The 20,521-nt window shown below is 36.3% G+C and overlaps 1 protein-coding gene across 1 annotated transcript in view; it reads left to right on the top strand.

The window, feature by feature from the left end:
- Positions 1 to 13,325: 13,325 nt before the first annotated feature.
- The window catches only part of LOC149070155 (cholecystokinin receptor-like), a 105,898-nt gene continuing 98,702 nt past the window's right edge, over positions 13,326 to 20,521 (top strand). The window contains exon 1 of the mRNA XM_089249864.1: positions 13,326 to 13,540. The gene's annotated coding sequence lies outside the window, so the exon portion shown is untranslated. The remainder of the gene's footprint in view (positions 13,541 to 20,521) is intronic.

Raw genomic sequence — 20,521 nt, 5'->3', positions numbered from 1 at the left:
GCGGAGGGTGTTGCCATAAGTAATGTCTCTTTTGCACACACACACACAGAGGCTGTCTCTCCAGATAAATATGAATAAGCAAGAGAGAGACCCGCAATGGTTTAGGCTTGCAGTGTATTTTTTCCTTCTGTGACAGTTGTATCTTTTCACCAGAGACAGACGGAACACATGTTGGAGCAACAGCAATTAATAAGTAATAGAGAATCAGATAGTTCTACAACTTCAAGTGAGGATTCCATAGAATGGCGTAAAAAATGACTAAAACTGTAGTGATAACAAGTGGCATCGACGTACATGCGTTCGGGTGGGTGAGTGACGGAAATTTCGGCAAGAAAAGTGAGTAAAAGAATTCTAAATTTTTCCATATCATTTTTATTATTATTTGGGGCTATTCCCAAATTCAAACGTGAAAACCGGGTTAATAGGAGTTACTAAGGTACTGTTCAATAAAAAAAATGATTTCAAAAACTGCAACTTTGATTTCTGAAAGTATCGACAATGATTTTTTTTTTCATTAGCTAATTTTTTGTTACTAACTGACTGCAATTTTTTCTACAAGCATTACGTTACACGTAAAAAATATTTTTTTCTGCGAGATTGGCGAGAATCAGCCATACCTTACCGAGGCTGCGCATCGATACATAGGTTAAGAGGCTTTCGTTGTCATAGCAACGAGTGATGCGGTTCCCTCGTAGCTTCCTCTTCACTGCAAAGTTAACCTGAAACGGACTATAGGTCAACATTTGATGAGTAATATGGGAATGCATAGAGGAAACAAATGCTTACATTTTAGATTATAAACAATTAGTAACGCTAGAGTTTATGAAGCTGTTTTGATGAAGAAGCGAAGTTATTCAAACTATTAGTAGAGCTCAAAAATATCGAGAAGGGGGTAGGGAAACATAACGTGTACCGTATACTGTCCTCGTGTAAAGTATCGCTGAATAAAGAGTTTTTTCACCTATTATTGGCATGGCATTTCTTCATCCTCGTTTATCCTCCAGCTGATCAGGTTGGGATTTCCGGTTATACATTCCTATGTGATTCTATTTTGTGTTTCTTACCTTCCCCTAAAAGTTTGCACATTGAGTTTTGAATCACACTGTATATTTATATCAGTTCATGTTACTTTGAAACTCGTATTTGAATGCATATTGTTAGTCCTCTAGGTACCTTAAAAGTAGGCTCCCTGAACTCATTTTATAACCTGATTCTCGGGGCGCGGTAGCTCAGGTCGATAAGATGTTCACCTTAAGTACCAAAGGATGTTTAGAGGTGTCGCGAGTTCAATACCCGGTTCGTCCTTGTCAGAAAACTTTCCTGACACAGGGGTACAACAGAAACGGCGACATGATCGCAGAAAAAATTGTTACCGCAGGGAGTTCCCCCGTCGAGGGGTTAGCGCACCAATCTCTCGATGAGTATAAAAAAAAAGCAAGCCTGACTTTCGGAATCGACATTGAATTGTAGGCCCCGGTCTAATTAGCCCTCGTGTGCAGAAAATGACCGTGGTGCGACGAAAATGATCAAATAACCTGATTCTCTTTGGTATATGTCTAACCTCGTACATGTTATTTATTTGTAATTGTGTACTGCCGGAATGAGAAGGAAAAAGAAGAAATTAGACAAAAGATTTTACAAGATGAATTTTAGAGAAATTACCATATATGTATGGAGTCCAAGACTCAATAGAAGAAAGCAGAGCATACGTTTACCAAGGAACTGAAATTATCAAATATACAACCCCAGAAGAGGATATGCGAATACATATGGAAGAACAGAATGGTATGATTATAAGCAAGGAAATAACAACAGATATGAGCGAACAACAAACTGGAACAAAAGTGAAGGAAACGAATGGAATGGCATGGGGTATAATACAAGAACTTACTTTGGAAGCAATATGCAAGCACGATGGAACGATTATCAACGACAAAACACCAATGGATATGAGAGAGAAAGGCGATGGAATGGTGTAGAAGAAAATGAGCGGAAAGACAGACAAAACAATGCAAATAGGGCCAATTATGTAAGCAACAAAAATGCAGTTTATATTTCACAAAACAAGGATACCTCTAATGACTTACATACGACTTATAGACCTATAAAAGAAGGACGGATCCTCATAACAAGAGTTTTCAACAATAAGAAATATTTCTAAGAGTAAGAGTGGTTTTAGCTTGAAATAAAATATACAAACACATCTAACATTTAGAAAAAATGAATATAGTAACGATACAGTGTGGTCATATAAACTTGAACCACTCATACTATGCGTCGTCTTTACTTGGACAAACTGCCACAGAAAAAGAAATTGACATCCTCAGCCTTAATGAACCATATGTCTTCAAAGGAAAAGTTATGGGGATTCCGATGAGATGGAGGATAATTGCCAATTAAGAAGAACCTAAAATAGCAATAACAAATAAACGACTGAATGTGATAAAATTAGAAACCAGTAAAAATATTGTTGCTGCAAAGATAGAGACTGATTACACTAAGATTGTATACATATCTACATATTTTTCTCCATCGCCAGACATAGATGAACATCTAATACAACTCGAAGATGTGTGCAATAAATATGGCAATGAAATTATTATTATAAATAGTGATTTAAATGCTCACAGCAAAATATGGGGACCGGATCCAAAGAATGAAAGAGGTGACAAGGTAGAAAACTTCTTATTGACTAATAATATGGACTGTGCTAACAACAACAAAGATATTCCAACATTTTTCTGCATCAGTGGACAATCATGGATTGATCTCACAATAACAAGGGGAGGATTAGAGACGATTCGAGATTGGAAGGTGCACGATGAATGTACCATTAGTGACCACAGACTCATCACTTATAAATACGAAGAAAACAGGAAAACAAAAAAATCAAAAGACAGAATTTGAACTTTAGTACTAAGAATGTTAATATAATGAAGTTGAAAGAGAGCTTGAGAAACTTTCCACAAAAAGATGATATAGACAGCATTAAACAAATAGGCATCGAGAACTATGTGAATCACTTCCAAAAAGAACGTATTAAAATGTGTAAAACTTCGAGCCTGAAGAGAATTAATCGAGATAAAACTGAACCGCGGTGGAATGCACAATTGCAAGAACAAAGAAGTAAAGTGAGAGCATGCAGAAGGAGAATGCAAAAAATACAAGGGAAAGAAGAAAGGAAAAAGATGGAAATTTTATATAATAAACAGTATAACATATACAAACGTATAAGCAAGAAAGCAAAGAAAGACTCATTCAAAAAATACCAGCAAAATATAAATAAGGAAAATCTATGTGAGCGGAGGTATAAAGTCATAATCAATGAAGAAAGAAAACATTAAATTCATCAGAAGGTCATGAACTCAGAAGGTAAAGAAGTGTGTGATGTAGCAGAGATGAATGACGTAAAGAATAGATATTTCTTCCCCTATGATCAGCAGTATTCGACATTTATGAAGATAGAGGGAGATTTGGATATGCAGTATATAGGGCAAGAAGAACTCTCTATGATTATAGAGGATTTCGGTAAAGACACCGCACCGGGAATAGATGGTGTAGTGTTCTGTAGCGCGTCTCTCAGTTGAAAACCTTGACGTAACAATATGGTATAAGGCTCCAGAGCACAAGAAGAAGAGAAGTCTCAGGAGACGGAAGATTGCAAAAAAAAAAACATTCGAAAGTGAACAGAGAGAGGAAATGGTGTGTGAAAGCGTTCGAGTAGGATCGTAGTCTCAAGTTTACGTTCTTATTCTAATTGTTTTTATTAATGCATTTCTGTTTATGTTTGTCATGATGAGTGCTCACTATTCGAAGAACACAAGGTCACTACAGTTGGCATTACTAAATTTATTGTAAAAATCATATTTCAAACATACCCCGACAAACTTCTTCATATCTACAATCTGTGTCTTGAACAAGGAACTTTCCCACAGATTTGGAAGAGGGGCAAAATTTTATATACAACCAAAAAGGAGATACAGATCGATGATATTAAAAACTTCCGTCCTGTTTGCTTACTATCGGATCTGGGGAAAACATTAGAAAAATGTATATATAACAGATTGATATATCACCTTGAGAAGGTTAAGATAATGTCTGATAATCAATATGGATTTATGAAAAACAAAAATGCAATTCAAGCCCTATAACAAGTTAAAAACACCATGATGGAGAACTTTGAGAAAGATAAACTAACATGCTTGATATCTTTGGATGTATCTAATGCCTTCAACTCCATTAGAATAGATCAAGTTAAAATTGTCATCAGTGAAATGAAAATACCAACATATCTACAAAATATATTGTTTGACTACCTACAACAAAGAACGTGTTGGAATCAACTTACAAATAAGTTTGAAGAATATAATATTGGAGTGCCACAAGGTTCGGTATTGGGACCCACGATATGGAACATTGCAGCAAATGAGATTTTAAAAAAGGCCACATCTAAAGGTATAATACTACAAGCGTTTGCTGATGACTTCTTGATCATAATAACAGGAGAAGCACCATACAAGTTCATCAAGAAATCAAAAAACATCCTTAAGGAGCTAGCAAGATGGGCGGACAGATTTGGCTTGAAATTTAATCTTCAAAAATGTCTATTTACGATAGTAAAAGAAAGGGGGAAAATACCAACGATCCCCTCTATAAAGATGAATAAAACATCACTAAAATATGTAACAAAATTCAAATACTTAGGCGTAGTTATCAATAGAAACTTTTCATGGACTGACCATCTACAATACATTAAGAACAAAATGGCCAAAAAGACGCAAGAATTTGTTCATAGATCAAGGGCCACTTGCTTGTCAAAGCTGAAGTGCTAAAAAAAAATTATTTGGAATGCTCGGAGAAAATGCTAATATATGGGTACGAAATCTTGTACACAAATACAAGAACTCAGGATGGCAAATTAATTTCTATCCAGAGGAAAGCTTTAATTGTAATCTCAAAATGCTATATTACGTTTTCTAATGAAGCATTGAATGTGCTTACTGGGATACCACCCATACAGATTACGCTACAAAACCTGCTGAAACGTTGCAAATTGTTTGAACTTGGAGAACAAACATGCATTAATCAAAATGTTGTTAAAATAGAGCACATAGAAGAAGATAAGCCAGCTCTAATACCACCGTGGGAGAAAAAGAAGATCGACTGGAAAGAAGATCATAAGGACAGTATGGGAAATTCAATTTACACAGATGGATCCAGGATTGAAAACAGGGTTGACTGTACTTATGTGCATTATAAAAACACACAGATTGAAAAGGAGCAACTAACAAGGCTTAGTGATAATAGCACTGTATTTAGAGCCGAAATTATAGCGATATCACAGGCAGTGCAATATACTCATGAAAATAACCTTCAAAATGTGCACATTTTTAGTGATTCGAAATCGGTACTACAAGCGCTAGCAAACCTTAACAATTATAACGAAATTCATCGTACAATACAAAATCTGGCTACGATAAATAATATGAAATTTCATTGGATCAAAGCGCATAATAATAATAAAAGAAATGACTATGTGGATAATAAAGCTAAAGAGCCAACAAAAAAGGACCAAATTGACATTAAAACTAAAATCACTAAAATACAACTTAAAAATGCCATTAAAAAAAATATACTGGATGAATGGCAGAGGCTGTGGAACTCAACTACAAAAGGGAGATTTACACTCAATAATGCCGAAGGTTAAAACAACCAACATCTATGGAGACTTCTACATCAACCAATTGTTGACTCAACATGGGGCACTGGGAGTCTATCAGGCAAGGTTCCACAGACGAGACTCATTATGTATCTTCTGCAAGGAGAAGGCTAGCGACGCTCAACATATAGTATGTAGATGTAAAGCATGGGACAAAGACAGAAAAGAATGCAATTTCAGCGATCACAACATAAAAATCTTAACATTGGTGAAAAATAAGAAAATAGCTAGTTTCTTAAAATCCATCATGCAAAAAAGCGTGGAATATTATATACATCACCAATAATGTCCTATTTTATGACAAGATTTAAATGAATACATAATATGATATATTTGTTTTAAATAAATAGATATTATTGAAAAGTTATTTGAATAATTGTAACGTGGGGTAAAATGTCGAGTTGATGATTTTTTTTTTTTTTTTGTGGAGAAAATAAACGCTCCCTTCGGGGAACCCCGTATGGCGAACTATGTTTGCCGGGCCGGGGGTTAGTATCTTTTATTTTTAATTGTATATGAATGCACACACATGACTGGGGGGGGGGAGAAATCCTTCAGGTCCCATGATACAGACCCCAATATTTTCTCCGGCACCACCACGTCCTCTGGGGCAATGAGCTAAATATCGCGCAAGTGACAGAGTCTGGTCGTACTCGGCCGTTCTGTTGTTTATAATAAAGCATGGTTTGACTGTGCCCCACAACAATCAAAATTAAAATACTGTGTAAGAAATAAACTAAAATTATTCTTCCACGAATGAACCCGAAATATTTTGGCACTGCGCTCCGTGTTTGGTAATGGGTGACCCCGAGTTGGTTACCAAGTTGTCCATTCTGCACCATTACAATACGCAAGATACAAATAATGTTTTAACTTGCGGCTGTGTTGATGACGCTGTTCACAGGATTCAAAACTAAAATAGTGTGGGTAGTTCGATTAGTATGGTCACATATGGTCACCCTATGTAAGGGGTCGCCGATAAAATTCCTGTGGAAACGGTTTCTCTCTTCAAAAATGTGAAGGAACCTAAGGCATATCCATTGTGGGTATCTAGTTCAGACAACTTGTACAGTACAGTCCCCATTTATAATGCGTAATTTTTTTTTTTTTTAAATTGAGCGGGAAAATAAATTATGGTATTTTCCAGACCGTAAAGGTGTTGAACGTGATCTCTTCGTGAATTCAAATAGTGTCCTTTCAAGAATTATCCTAAAGCTTATTTCCTTAAAGATCAAATAAAACTGCGCAGAATTCCCTTAAGAAAACGATTTCTTCACCAGTTTTCTTTATTTCTCTCTTTTAATATCCGCCCTTTTTCTACGCTTTACGGGAACGGAATTTCAATTACCTTTTCCAGGAAGTGTTTTTAAAAGATGAAAGATTCAAAGTTCAAAGCTGTGATAAGTTCGATGAAAGCCGAACGGATGAAGATATTGGAACTTTTCCGCACCGTAATGCAGTATATAATCTATACGCACCCCACCCCCTTTTTTACCTTTACTCTTTTTCAATCGAGATCCAGATTTCCGGAAAATTTCAATACGATATGAGAAATGATAAAAGGTAATTATTAACTTCAATAGGGGTATAGAGTGACATTTCCTTCATTATTTTTACCATTGACAGAGGAAATTGTTGCAGAACGATGTCTTTTTATTTCTCTTTAATTTTTAGTCCGCAGAACTAACAATTAGTTAGCTCAGGGGGTGGGTAGAATTCCGACTACTTAGATCTCAACAATTCAAAAGCAATTATAAAATGAGTTCCGTTACTGAACATTTGAAATATTGAGATTAGCTTATATAAAGGTATCCGACTACGTTTTGGAAGAAAATATCGATTTCTAGTTTTTATTTTTTACTAAATCACTGTTAGTTGTGATTCCAAAGCAGGCCTTGTTTTGTTCATATGACGCTTAAAATCGAAGTTACACTGCTGGCCACCGTAAATGCAACACCCTGAAGGAAGCATGCAAATAATATGAAATTTACAACATGCATTAGCGGAGGTGAGATATGCAAATGATTAGAATTTCAGCGCAGACGCACATCACGCGCGCCTGTGGCGCCACTTCAAAGCGCTATTTAAGGCTTGGAGATTTCGACGATTTGAAGTACGGCAATTGTGTTTTTCTTGTGGTTTTTTCAAAAAAACGATCAATTATGCCTCGTAGAAAACAGCGGTCATCTTTTGATCAAGTATCCGAGTTCGACAGAGGAAGGATAGTGGCCTACCGAGATTGTGGATTATCTTTCAGGGAAATCGGTAGTCGTGTTGGACGAAACCAAACAACTGTAATGCGGATATGTGATCGTTGGATCCAGGAGGGTACGACGGACCGACGTGTTCGATCGCATCCACCTCAGTGCACCACTTCACGTGATGACAGGCGTATTGTGCGTATGGCAGTGACGGATCGCTCAGCCACATCACGAACCATAGCACAGCACATTCAGTCTGTACCGCATCATCCAGTGTCTGCGCGTACCATTCGACGCCGTTTACAGCAGAGTGGTCTGTCCGCAAGACGTCCATTGCTTCGTCTACCCTTGACGCAGAACCACAGACGTCTCCGCCGCCAATGGTGCGATGAAAGAAAGATGTGGACGGCACAATGGAATGAAATTGTCTTTACTGACGAGTCACGCTTCTGTCTGCAACACCACGATGGTCGGATTCGAGTCTGGAGACACCGTGGAGAGAGGATGCTGAACAGCTGCGTTATGCACCGCCACATTGGTCCTGCACCGGGTATCATGGTATGGGGCGGTATTGGATATCACTCTCGCACTCCTCTAGTACGCATTGCCGGTACTTTAAAAAGCCAGCGCTACATCTCCGAGGTGTTGGAGCCAGTTGTCCTTCCTTACCTTCAGGGCTTGCCCACAGCCATATTTCAACAGGATAATGCGCGACCACACGTGGCACGCATTGTCCAAAGGTTCTTCGTCAATCGCCAGATTGAATTGCTTCCCTGGCCAGCGCGCTCTCCGGATCTTTCGCCGATAGAAAACATGTGGTCCATGGTTGCTCAACGATTGACCCAGATTGCATCCCCAGCTGCCACACCAGATCAACTTTGGCAACGCGTGGAAGCTGCTTGGTCTGCTGTACCCCAAGAACACATCCAAAGTCTCTTTGAATCAATGCCGAGGTGTGTGGCAGCGGTGATCTCCAACAATGGCGGCTACTCTGGCCACTGATTTTGGCAGGAACCACACTTCACGGAATTCTATAAATTTAATCATTTGATGCTTGGTCAACATGTTATCTACAAAATAAATATTGTTGCGATATCTCTTGTCTTTCTTGGTGTTGCAATTTGGGTGGCCAGCAGTGTATTTCCACTTTAGTGTTGTATTTTTACATACAAGTAATGCGTGAATAAAACTTTAACTCTTTAACGCCCAGATAGAAAACCTGGGAGGGCCGTGAAAATACCAAGTTTCTTGTGTTCGAAGTGGACTCGTCCAAATTTCGGCCACTTTAACTCTCCCCACCCTTTCTCCATGAGTTTCTATTCATGCCACCCTTTGCATTAACGTTCACCCGTTCATTTCAATGGATTTTCGGGAGATAATTTGTCTATATATATATATATATAGACAAATATATATAGACATTCACTGAAAACACCCCTTTCCTCACAGTATTATCTCTTTGTAAAATGCATTGAGTGCCCTTAGTCCATTCTCAAGGAACATTCTAGTACATCAGCTTTTAAAATCCCATTGATAGGGCGTTGCAGTTGTCTTTTCCGTTCCCGCCTCTGACAAGAGCTTTCATCTTCTTCCCCGTTGGTGACAAAAGCCCACCAAAACATACCCATACCCCCTAGCTGGGCCGACTTGAGGCGGTTATGGGCATTAACCTACTCGGCCGACTTCGGGCGATCTGGGCATTATAGAGTTAAACGTGTTTCACGAAGAATGCTATTTTTGACATTTTACTTGAGTTTGAAACATGATTATAACATGAAAACGTTTCCTAGTGAACTTAGTTGTTTTTTTCCAGATGTGGGGAATCATTTCGCATAGGGATCGAAAAAGCATAATGTTCTTCATCGTATAAATTGCTTGAGAATTATCCGACTCACTTCGAAAAATTGGATAATTATTCCAACTTCAATCAGTAAGATAATATGCAAACTCAGAAAGGCACTCCTATTAGTGAGAAAAGAAAACCGATATTAATTACACACACTGTGCCATGAGTATTTACCGAATACAATTCTAATCATGTCGGAGTGTACACGCAATCGTCATCAATAATAGGACATTATTTATCCTTAATAGCTTGAAGTCACAGTTGTTGCTTATCACATTCTTTCAGCAAAGAGAACGGCTTGATGATAGCGGTACAAAAATCATCCAGCCGAAAATATGGCGTAATTTCTCAACGAAGGCCTACTGTTCTCTCGAGAATAATCCGACTGAGATAATTCCTAGGGAGGAGAAACTTCAGAGTTGATGCAATGTCGTCGCGTTTGTTTACCAGATGATATACTTATAATCCCCGTGTGGTAAACGTTTACATTACGTAATTCCACGTTGTTTCCAGGATAAGCTCCCACTTGGATTTCTTTCATTTCAGTTTAGTTTCGAAAAGAAATTTTTGATTTCATATCTAATGAGAAGATTCGAGTTAATTTATTACTTTCCTTGTATATCATCTACATAACACCGAGACGCGTTCAACATTTCGTATTAATTGAATCGTCAGTTTTAAGAAGGGAATGAAAACCAAAAATGGCAAAATTACTTTTTGTGCTCTGAAGCAATGGTTCTCATCGTGGAGCCATATGGCTCCCTTGTGGTACTGGGATATTCTAAGGGTGCCACGAATGAAAATCAGATAAAACGGGAGCCACGACCGATGGTGAAGGGGTCCACAGGGAGCTATGAAGAAATAAAGCTTTCGAGTGAAACATGACAAGAAAAATGTGACTACTTTCAGAGTCCAACAGAGCTGTCGATGGGACCAAGGGCATCTATCTTTAACCCATGGGGGTATATCCCGGGGACCTCATATCCATGGGAGGGGGGGGGGTTACATGCTGAAATCTGGTACTGTGATTTTCAAATGAAAGTATGTAAATATGTGTTAACTGTTACTTTCAACTAGGTATTAGGACCCCCAGAACAACACTTTGCCTGAGGACCCACGATGTTGAGACGGCCATACATGAGACTCTCACAAGAAGAAGGCTCACTCAGTTCTAGCCCATGGTGGGCGTGGACCAAAGGTTGATGTATCGGGAGGTTCTATTTATTGTGTAGGTTTGTTGAATCGTCCTGTTTTTTACGCAGACCTATTTTTCTCATATTATTATGAGAAATTATTACCTACTTTCTGGAACCGCGCCTGATCCAGGGTTGCAGGAATCGGTCTTGTTTCTAAAATTTTTGTTCATTGTAAATTTTATTATGATTAAACTCAGTTCGATAATTATAAATTGTCTCGCTCTTGGATAAAGGGGGGGGGGGTGGGCCTTATAAGATAGGGGAGCTATGAGAAGAAAATATGGTCCAATGGGGCCATGAGCTGGAAACGGCTGCTGCTGCTACTACTACTACTACTTGACCGTACATGCACCTGGTACACATTCCTCTTCGGAATTTCTAAAGAATCGGCACATGCCGGAATGTGTGTTCTGAGTGAATGTGTTACCCCCTAACGTGTCTATGTTGTAGAGTTGCAAGTTTACAGTCTAGTTACAAGTTTTTCGTGCTCATGCTTACATCTGTCTTACACTTTCTGAAGTAAAGACGGAAATGCTTGAATTTTGAGGTTATGTCAGTATCGTGTATAGGTCTGCCTGCTCTCTGCGGAGAGACTTTCTGAATGGGAGACCGGCTTGCATTCGCACCTCGAAGCTGGACAACCGCAGAAAACCAACTTCACCCGATCACCACTGTGCTGTCAACGGGGTTCAAACCTGGATCCTCAGGATGAGAGTCCAGCACGATGCCCGCTGAAAACGGCTGAGAAACACCGCTCTAATGCATCTCCCAGTTTTTCTTCACACGTGAGTGGTAAGAAAACAAGCAAAAAACAGTCTAGAGGCATCCAACATGACCCAGCGATTTGGGATAGAGTGCTTACATGTCCCATGAGACAGAGCGTTTCTAATAAATCAATGGTTAAATAGTATTTTTAAATGATATTCTAACTTTTTCCCAATGTTAAAAGGTATGTGACCTCTTAAGTTTTTTAAATTTCCTGAGCATTAGGATCGTCATTGTCATGATGACATCTACTCAGTAAGGCCAGATATCTTGCCCCACGTCGGTGAAAACGTTAAAACGGTATACTTTAGCCTGCCGGAACAAAATGTATTACATTTTAGTGGGAATCGTGTTTTATTTCCCACAGCACAACACGTATAGCAGCTGGTGAAGTTTAATTATGGCAGTCCTAATATTGTTTACCTTAATGTAATTAATTTTTAATAATTGCAGTTCGAGATGTGAGGATTGAAAAAGAAAAGGTAAAGAGTCATTTCTCTGTAAATATTTCTTTCAGCTGCTATTCAATTCAATTTGCTTCTTGAAAACTTTCAGAGTGACCTACAAGGAAAACAAAAGTTGATTTTTCAATTTCTTTATATTTCGCTTCACCATGGGGAAAAAAAATTGAAATAGAAACTATTTTTTTGTTCATTAGTTAAATTCCAATGATGAAATTTCCAATAATTTTTTTTTCCTGAGCTCAACAAAACAATTTGGGAACGAAATTACCACCTATAAAAATTCAAAAAAGAATCCATCACAAGAATAAAAACTTTTCCAGTCCTTTATCGACAGAAAAATTAGAGAAAAAAATTCTTTAAGAGAAAGACACTTAAATAGGAAACAATAAATTTCATTCGAATTATTCCTCGAATTCCTTTAATTTTTCCCCCTCGAAAACTAAGTGTGAAAAACAATTTTTTCCAAATTGACAAGAACAAAGAATATCAAACAAATGCGTGAAATCGAATGGAAGAAGACTCCATGATCGGATTCTTGAAATAGTTACACTTTAAACACCTTCAGCACCAAATCCATTAACTGACAAAACTGTCTTTCTAATACCTCCTACTTAGAGGGGCAAAAAAAAAAAAAGACAATTTTTTATCCAGGGATCATTGAAAATTCCTGGATTCTTTCCCCCTAACACTACTATTATTATTATCCGACCCGGAAAATCGTGGCAAATCGAAAGAAGTCAGGATTTTTATAATACCATATAAGGGGAAAGAGAGAGAAGGGTTCATTCTCTCACTCAAAGAGTCAAACTGCTTATGGGCTTGAAAAATAAAATGAAACGGTCGAAAGTGAGGTTGAAAATTGGTCGTTCGATGGCCTTTCTTAGAAAGAATAAAGGAATTTATTTTTTTTTTCTATATATTTTTTAATCTTATTTTACGATCGTTAGACGATTACCAAATGTTTCGGAACAGGCTTTTGGTGCCTTACGTTTTTCTTTTCCTTTTAGTGGTGAGAAAAGAAAGTGTAGAAAGTGATTCTGCGCAAACTCGAGTTTTTGAGATGATCAAAAGCTCTTGAGATCACGGAAGCGCGGGAGCACAAAGTCTTTTCTCGCCAGAATCGAATGAGTTGGTTGTCCGGGAAAAAGATATTTTTCCTCTCCTGTTCTCCTATCTTGGAAATTTCTCCCGTTATAAATTGCCGCGATACGCGGGATAAATTTTGATGGTGACGACACCGTGAGATGTGTTCGAACGTTAATTTTTACTGAGTGAAAAGTTCATTCTGCTTCTGGTTGTCGTTTTTACAAGTACTAAGTGTTGTGTCTTCAAGAAACTTTTGCTACCTGGTGAGTCGTCGATTTTTCGTTCTAGTATTTAATAACCCTTTCACTACAAAATTATGAGAAAATGAAATAGTTATCTTGTTAAGTTTTAGGTCGTAATACAGTTCTAAATAAAATCTAAAAACAAAAAAATTTCTTTTCAGAAAATTATTTTTTGCGCTACGATTTAAGGGGATTTCTTAAATTTCAACATGGTAAACTTTCTTGAGTAGAAATATTATAAATATATTATTTTTATCCATTGATTTATTTCAAATTTTTACCACATATATTTGATTATACAGGGTGTCCTGTAAATGCTAGCACAGCCTTTATCTAATCAACTGTCCGTCGTAGAGAGCTATGGTTCCAATTTAAAAAATGCATAACAGGTGCTTAAAAATTACCCTGTACCAGTTTGAGAGTGAAAATTCAGTGCATTGCGAAATAAAAAAAATTTAATTTTCTAATAGTCCCCCTTGTGCTCTAACTTCTAATTAGAAAGTTGTTGCCCTGTCTCTCTTTCATGGCAAAAAATAATTGCATGTTTCTAAGTGCAATTAGAGGCATTAGATTCAATTAGAAACATTATTCACTGAGATATTCGAATTCGAAGAACGGTGGAAATTTGGGAAAAAACAGCATTGAATGCTGAAAAACAGTTTTACCGTCGTTTAACACTGTTATTTTCCAAATTTTCTCCGTTTTTTGAATTCGAATATCTCCGTGAACATTACACTTAAAAACATGGATTTTTTTTTTTTTGTTGATATCAGGAACGATAGGGCAACAACTTTCTGATTGGAAGGTAGAGTACAAAGGAACCGTATGAAAATTTAGACTTTTATTTTGTTGTACACTGTATCTTCACTTTCAGAATCATTACAGAGTAATTTTTGAATGTTTGGTGATATTTTTTAAATTGAAATCATACCTGTACGACGGACGGTTGATGAGATAAAGGTCGTGCTAGCACTTACAGTACACCCAGTATATGCTATCTAATGCTAGTACAAAATTTCACACATCTCTAATACTTGATTTTGCACAATTTTTTAAAAAAATGCATTAAAAACAGCTTGCGCACAGGTTGAAATAACATGACATATTATTGAAATTGGGAAAAAAAGATTAAGAAAAAAGAAAACTGTTCAGTTCATATAAAATGATGAAAAAGATTTGAGATATATTAATAAATAATTTGGTTATGACTTTTTTAAATTAAAAAAATTTAATTTAAAATTTAATTTTGAATAAAATTTGATTCGGTAAAATTTCAATCTTTTTCATATTTTTGTGAACTCAATTTTGTTTATTTGGAATCATTTTTTTTCCTTCAATTACATTGATTTCATGAATTTTTATCACGCATGCAAGCAGTTTAATGCATTTCTTTTTGAAAATTTGGAAAAAATTAACTATTGAAGATATGTAGAACTTTATACCGGCACAGAATAGCATACGCAATGAAATATATGTGGTAAAATTTGAAAAGAATGAATCTCGATAAATAATATTTTTAACAATATTTCTATTAAAAAGAAAGTAGTAAAAACCATGTTAAAATGTAGGAGACCTCTTAACTAACCAGGTAGTTAAAAGTTTCGTCAGCATTATACGTTTACAATTTAAAAAAATTCTATTCAAATTTGTTGAATAATACTGGATATTTATTTTACAAAATAAGCCATAATTTTTTTTATACATTTGTTGAAGAAAATTTTATAAAAACAGTAAGAACTTTATTTGGAGAAACATCCAAGTGAATTTTAATAATTTGCATACTTAAAACCTAGTTGTCTCACACTTGTGCTGTCATCTGGTGATTGTAAAGAAGTTATGCAGCCTTTATACTTCCGAATACCAATACCTAACAACATATGCAATCTATGTAATGGAGATTAAAACATTGGTGGTACCTTAAAGACTTTCCGTAGTGAAAGGGGTTAACCCTTCCTGATATGTTTAATCCTCTATGGTCCGGTGTATATTTGAATGCACATGGAAAATACACCATCGAAACTAATCCCGTTATACTGGTTCTTTTTTTTTCAATTTTTTGGTATTTTATAAATTACATCTTCTTGTGTTGTTTCTGTACAAAATACGGCTATACAGGGTGACCCAAATTGTTTGCACAGAGGATATATCTGTAATTATTTACTTTAGGAACATACCTTCAATTACGAAAAGTTTATAAATGACGTGCAGCTACTTAAAATCGTAAAATTCGTTTGAGGGAGTTGTATATACATAGATTCTCAAATTTCAAATTTATTTCTCCTATTTCACCTGCACATGTTACACAAGTAAAAGAATTGATAATAGTTATTTTGATATATGCATACATGTATGAAGATGGGATAAGGTTGAAAATATCATAATATGATCTGGCGAGTTCCCTCACCCTGGTCAAAAAACAATGGCAACAGCGTAATACATTAGCTAAAAATGTGTATCGTGATCACATACACATATCTAATATCTCATACCTACGCACTCATACATATACAGAGTTATTCAGAAAAGATGGGAAAAACTTTAGGAGGTGGTAGTACACACCAATACAATCAATTGTCATCAAAGAATGCTTGCTCTTACATGGAACGCAAACGCTCTTGCGCGTTTCGAAACGGCCGCTCCGCAAACGTTAAAACGACATTCCTGTGTTGAAATGTATCGGGAGAAAAGAACACCATGCATGCAAATGTAACCTGGGGAAGAAGGAGAAGAAACCGTATGCGAATCTGCGTCGCAATGAATAAACGGCGCGGACTCCAACCCTGTGAAGTTATTCCAGCGTGCAACCGTTCTAACAGTTGTAACATACGGGATAATGGCGCACTTTAGTAATACTCAGTTCGCACCTTTTATTCACTGTGGCGCGAGATTTGCATACGGTTTCTTCGTCGTCCCCAGGTTACATTTGGATGCATGGTGTCCTTCTCCCCTTGATAAATTTCAACAGGAATGTCGTTCTATTGTTTGAGGAGCGGCCGTTTCGAAACCAGCTAGCACGTTTGCGTTTCATGTTACACCATGCATTCTTTGATGACAATTGTTTGTACTGGTGTCTACTATCACCTCCTAAAGTTTTTCCCATCTTTTCTGAATCACCCTGTATATACACTAGAGGTTATTATGTCAATAATAAACGGTGTTTCAATTTCTTCTTAATCATGGGCAGACTATGAGTGTCAAGGATTGTGGTAGGCTATTCCAAGTTCTGCGTCCAAGAGAATTTACATTATTGTAGAAAATGTTAGCTCTGTCGTGGGCTGGTATCAGATGAGTACGCTATAATGATGTGACGTGAGCCTTGTGGTTATTGCAGGATTACTTCTGTGGTCACAGAATCTAATTGTTTTGAACGTGAGAATGGAAATAAAATAATCATATAGAAGCGAGACTGATAGTATATTGTACGGGAAAAAGGATTGGTCAATAGAGAACGTAATATGTTATTGTACGTAAAAATCTCCTCTGCAGAACAAAAAGTTTATTTATATTGCTATCAGTGGTCCTGCCCCAGACAAGGTGACAGTAAGTGGGAGGCGGAAGAATCATGGTATTGCAAAGTAGCAACTTGATTTTAAAAACGGAGAAAAAAATATATTTTAGTGATTATTTCGATTTCCCGGCTGACAGTTTTTCTCAGCTGATCCATGTGCTCATTCGAGGTGAGGTGTGAAAATAAAGAAATCAACTTTCTCTACACAGTCCCCGTGTGCTCAAAAAACCCAATTAGAAATTGCTTACATAAACATTCCACGTCTCTGAGTGTAATATCCGCTGAAATATTCGAATTGAAAAATCGGAGATAAGTTGGGAAATCGGAGAATTAGCTTGTCCGTTAGTTTATGCTGTTTTCATCCATCTTTAGGTCTCGAAAGAGACAGGACAACTTTATAATTAGGTTTTTGAAGACAGCGCGTTCGCATAAAAAAAGTTAATTTCTTTATTTTTATGTTTTCTACACCTCAAACAAATTTAAAGATTTCAAATAACTGCACGTTGTTTGAAAACTTTTCGTAATTAAAAGTATGTGCCTCTAAAGTGCCAACGATTGCAGAGCAGAGATATAAGCTTTGCAAACAATTTGGAACAGCTTATATAAGAACAATATTTTTTTTACCATGAAAGAGGGAATTTTGGGTTCCTAGTTGTTGTCATTCTTTGAGAGCTGCTGAAATTGCACGTGTTCAGAGATTCATAAAATCACACCGAATTTGGAGAATCGGAAATGAAATCAAAGTTAGCAGCTATTTTACTTTGCTAAGGCAGATTTAATCCGTTTATAGATAAGGAAAATAAAGAGAAAATGTATATTTTATCCCTAATTGTTCATTGTTACTAATTAAAAAATTATTCTAACTACCGTGTCTTCACGTGTATAAGAAACCCTGTTTTGCTAAAAATTGGGTCCTAAAAACAGGAGGTCTACCTGATACATGGATTGCATATTAATAATATTAGTGCCATTCATAAAATACCCTAGTATTACAGATATATTTTTCCAACTGTTTTTTCCAAATTTTAAGCCCAAAAAATCAGAGGATTCCTTATAGTTAAAGTGCTGTAATTAAGTTACTGTGTTGAGGTACTGTTCCAATTAAGAGTATGCTATTAGCACCCATTTATAATAATAATAACGTGATCTTCACGTATTCCCAAGGGATCAGCATGATCCGCCCAGGGAATTTGTTAGTGTTAGTAGATATCCATGCCCGAACCGGGATTCGAACCCAGACCTGCGCAGTGAGAAGCTAGTTCCCTAACCACTCGACCACCAGGCGGTATCGTTACATCCGTATTTGTTGAAAAAAATCAATACGTTTTTTAGGGGAGGGGTGGAACATTAGTTTTAAAATATTCCGTAGCAGATGCGAATACATAGTACGCAGTTTTTTCGCATAATACATGCGAAAAAATACGCAGATGCGAATCTCACTGACACGACAAGAAAATGGCATCGTATAATCCACATATGCATTATTTCACACAAAATTCACTTAACGACATTTCCCACTTCAGTACATGCTATTACGTACTTACGAATGGCATCATTTTGTGATGCCTGATTAAAGATTTCTATAGATAGTTTCAAAATTTATGCACATTATGCTTGCTGCCATCTTGTACATTTTTTTGCTCTTTTCTAAAACCATGTTTATGTGTTAATTTACACTGAAAATGATTGCGCATAATGTGGCAACATTATTGTAACACGTTAGTGTAAGTTATTCGATCCCCTTGGCTGTTTCAACTGATTTTAAACCGATTAAAATTTGATTTGCTTTGAAAAACCTTAATATTTAATAATATTTATTTATATTGTAGCCCTCGGAAAAAAAAGGAACGGGGGTGAAATGCAGCTGCATCAAATCACACTAAAAATGCTAATGTTTTCTGACGTATAATTCTCGGATTATACGCAATAAAATACGTTCGTTGAGTAACAGATTTTTGAAATAAATTTTCAATTATTAGTGAAATTTCGACTTGATTTGCATCTCCCTCTTTCCACAGCTTCATTAACGAATAAAATTGAATATCAATGATGATTTTCATCACGATATTTCCCGATAGTTTTGAAAAAAAACAACAACTTGTAGATAGAAAACAAAACTCAAAAGAAAAGATTTATTCAGAAATTTATTTGGCTGATATTTCAATTTCCAGGTGCTTTTCTTTTTAGCATTAAAGTCGAATTTATTTAATACAACAACGGTTAATATGCTGTTATGGGGCAGAGCCGCCCTTACGGGTGTGCGACAGGTGCGGTCAAACCGGGCAACGCACTTACTTTAATAATACTTTCATAAATTATAAATTTTCATCAATCTAGAAATTCTCAATTTTCATCGATTCTGAATTTTCCCCAATTCTGTAACTATATATATTTTTTTCATTCATATTCTGAATTGTCACGGATGTGCTGAAATTAACTCATTAACTCTGTGAATTATTTTTCTTATTTTAAATTCATTGATTCTGATTTTCCATTAGCTCTCAGACAGTTACTTTCATTAGGTCCTAATTTCTATTGGTTTTGGTATTATTTTTTTCATAAATTTAAAATTCGCTTGGATTCCAAATTTTCATTAGTTTTTTTGTCAGTTTACATTTAATTGGTCGTATAATTTGTGTGTGTGTATTTTTCAGCATTCCTGTTTGTTTTGCACAGGGTGACAAAATATAAATATATGCAACATTTTTCACAAATAAACTTTTTATTAATTCTGATTACAACAAATTGACAATTAATAACATAAACATATGCATTTGGTTGACAGTCTCATTAACTAGAATTTAAAGTAGTAGCTGCCTTTGGCTGCGATACAAAGCTTAAACGATTTGTAAAATTTTGAGCTTCTCGCCGTACTGTCCGTTACTAAGATCATTCCCGACTCAGAGCTTTCTTCAGCGATGTCAAACTTTGGCAGTTCTTAGCACAAGCCCTGTTCTTTAAACACCTGTTTTGTAAAAAAAAAAACCAGTTTTTGGCGACTTAATAATGCTAATATAGAAATCTGTGATTCACTCGGATATATAACCAAGAGTCGGTTCTTCAGCATGCGCTCAAATCGAAAAAAATTGCTAAATTATAATTTCATACATAACTGATTGGAACTCAGGCATTTAAAAATTATTTAAAATTTTTTGCAATAGATGGCTGCAATGTAAGAAAAATACCAAAATACAATATTTCAGAATATCCACCATCTGCAGCAGCAACAACATGATCTAATCTCAGAACAAATTCTGCAGAAACAAGCTGCAATGCCCTACTGACAGAGAATTTTGAAATTAGTTATACCATCCGTTATACCGTCAGTTATAAGTCCGTTAATAGATGTAACTGCAGTCCGGAAAACCGATATAGTAATATAGGCACGCGGTATCGATTTTTCCAGAATTTTTTGTTCAATATCTCGGCTGTGACAATACCTTCTACAGCAGAAAGCCCCCGCTTTGACGTCACTGAAGTTTTCCATTTCACCT

This window comes from Pholcus phalangioides, unplaced genomic scaffold, assembly GCF_987345545.1.
Source record: "Pholcus phalangioides strain wild (caught in Gottingen) unplaced genomic scaffold, Ppha-v1.0 ptg000022l_1, whole genome shotgun sequence".
In the NCBI taxonomy this organism is placed as follows: domain Eukaryota; kingdom Metazoa; phylum Arthropoda; class Arachnida; order Araneae; family Pholcidae; genus Pholcus; species Pholcus phalangioides.
Note: the sequence above shows the minus strand (reverse complement) of the source record. Positions and strands in the feature narration are given on the sequence as shown.